Raw genomic sequence first — 2,853 nt, 5'->3', positions numbered from 1 at the left:
CAACAAATGCAAATATTCGTTATTATTATGTGGAATGATCTTCTATGGATGCATGTACACAGTTTCACCCAGATCATAGTCCACAAGGACGATTATTATTATATAATGCATTGAAATCTTTCTCCTATCAACGAATGTACCCGTAAATCACCCACGTAATGAACACACGTCATTGAATGTAAATATGATCTTGGAATACACGTAGACTTAAGTTTTTTTCCATTTATAGTAATGCAACGTCTATTTCTATAAAACCCGCGCTAATTCTAAATTAAAATGATTGATTAGGGCTCAATGCAGAGTATAAAAGAGTGGATCTCGTCTTAGAAATGTTATTCAAACTTTCTACTCGGTTTCAGGACTACGTGGGACATGGAATGGAACTAAAAATTCTCTCTCTGCTTAAGTATTTCGAGAACTTGAACGCTATGGGTTGCCCTAATAATTTAATTAAATGAATAAGGTGGAACATGAATGTAGGCATTATAAATACTCAAGCTGACCTTCTCAATAAATTCATCATTTAAAATATTTAACTTTTGTCTTTAATTTTCTTATTCTCTGTAAAGTATTAAGGTTTTGTCGCTCCAAAAGGAATTACTGACGCAGTAATATATTCTCTAGAAATGTCATTTCTTGGAAGTTTTTAAACTTCCGCGAGATGGCTATTTCGCAAAATTTGTCGGACACAAGAGTTTTTTATTACTATTACTATTAAGTGTGAAATGGAGTAAAAAGCATTGAAACGCCTTAAATTAAGTTCATTGTACTTATTTTATTGGTTTTATAGTATTCAAAATAATGGTTTAATATAGTGAAATGAATTTTTGATTTCCCACAGAAGTCACCTCACGAAGTGTACCAGAAGTCTATTTAAAATTGCGTTGTTCAGTTTTCATTGTATAGTCATACTGGATTCCCTTCAAGCGAATAAATCTTTCGCCTTTTACTAAAGATTTCCGTGGAGGGGATCATATCTGTCTTACAAGACAATTTTTGACTGTGCTCAACCCTGTTGGGCCAAATAATTGGTAAACACTGGAGAGATTAATTAGAAATGAAGTCCTTCATAAAAGGGACGGAGTATTATACAATTTCAGAAAAAACGATTGCGGTAGTTGTCCAATGATGGTTATAAATCACCTGACGTGAAGTTTGCAAATAATGAAAAAAAACCTTTACATCGGCTAGAAGAGGTAAACTGAACTTATGAAGCAATTTTATGCATGTTTGGTTTCTTTTACTTCTTTCAAAAGCAAATATGAAACCTCATCTATTCATACATAGATGTACCCTTGGGCAATACCAGCCTATTTGCCACCAGAGAGTACACCAAATACCTGCTGATTATTATAAGATTCTCGCGTCAGCAATATTCAACTTAAGAAGCAATACAAGAAACGTAGGAATTGGTTATAAAAGGAGTCAATGTAAATGGAGAAGACATCAACACACTCAGGTTTGCACACATGACAATGGCAGTGGCGGCGGAAACGCGAGAATGAGGACACCTGCAAGCAACTCTCAAAGTCCCTATGGACAATCTAGTACAGGGGGAATATTTAATATCAGCATCAACAAGAATAAAACTTAACTCATTGTATGTGTGCGGAAGATGGAAGCCGAATGGAGACATATCACAATACGATGAGTGAAACTAGAGCAAGTGGAACATCCTTCATCTACGTACCTGGCCAGCAGTATTCGTAACATGGAACGTAAGAAGTTCGACGGACATCAAGCGAACAATAGCCCAAGATAAGAACGCTAATTCATGAATAAGAAGATCCACGAGGAAGACGAAGAGACATGAACATACAGGACAAATTAAGAAGGACGTGAAACAGAGAAGTATCAAGAATTGGGGGAATGGATATTGAATAGATTAGAATTGAGGGCCGCAGTAAACCAATCTTAGGATTGAAATACTGATTATGACTACAGTAATTAAGAATAATACACCACCTCAGCTAAGAATTAAAACGAAACGGATACACATATAATAATAAAAAACAGCAATCAGTACAAGCGATCTACATCAAATATACTTGAGGTTTCTGAAAGGTCCCAAATAGTATTTTCCACGAGTTATCGTTTTCCAAAATATTATTTCCTTCTTAACTTCTGTTTAAAAGATATAATTCAACTCATTAGCAAATAATTAACACACGCGGTACCTTTCAAATACTATTTATACAAGTAAATAGTTCTGATGCAAATTATATTTCTAATTTAAATTGAATATACACCACCTTTCCAAAGTTATTACTTAAACTAATAATTTATTGCACAGCTTAAAGACCGAAAACGTAATGGCATAAACCAATAGTGTTTCCGGAAGATATTCCAAAAATAGATTATTATTGAAAATTACCACATCCATAGCAGAGTGAAATTGCAGCTGAAAGCGATGTTCGCAAATATAACGCATTATCCACTGTCTTAATCTCATTATATCTTAACTTTTTTCCATCTTCAATTACATTTTAAATGTATCTGGTCACAATTAACAGTCCTTATGCCATCTGCCTTTCACTTCTTGGATTTGAATATGTTAGTACGACTAAACTAGATCTACCTTTTCAATAGGTATCACGATTTCATTCGCAATCAGTTTGGACGAATTTTAACTGAAGAGACCTCCGAAGAATGCACAAACGTCTCCAAATTGATGAGAAAATAAATATTCAAATACGAAATTTCGAAGGAATACATTTGGTACACAATCGTATCTTTGTTTGGATTTTAAGAAGAAAACTTCCTGAATACGCCTTGATGTCTTGGCATGGTCAAGAAAGGTTTGCGTACGGAGGCTTGGCTAAACCAGCGGAAGAGGGCGAAGAGAGAGACAGT

General features: G+C 34.7%; 1 non-coding gene across 1 annotated transcript; it reads left to right on the top strand.

Annotated features, from left to right (window-relative positions):
* Positions 1-906: 906 nt before the first annotated feature.
* On the top strand, positions 907-1,023 carry LOC139701287 (U5 spliceosomal RNA). The gene has a single exon (XR_011703939.1). It is a non-coding gene; the product is annotated as a U5 spliceosomal RNA (small nuclear RNA).
* Positions 1,024-2,853: the final 1,830 nt, after the last annotated feature.

Source organism: Hetaerina americana, unplaced genomic scaffold, assembly GCF_022747635.1.
Source record: "Hetaerina americana unplaced genomic scaffold, ioHetAmer1.1.p SCAF_1115, whole genome shotgun sequence".
Lineage (NCBI taxonomy): Eukaryota > Metazoa > Arthropoda > Insecta > Odonata > Calopterygidae > Hetaerina > Hetaerina americana.
The sequence above is the reverse complement of the archived record's forward strand: the minus strand, read 5'-3'. Positions and strand labels throughout refer to the sequence as shown.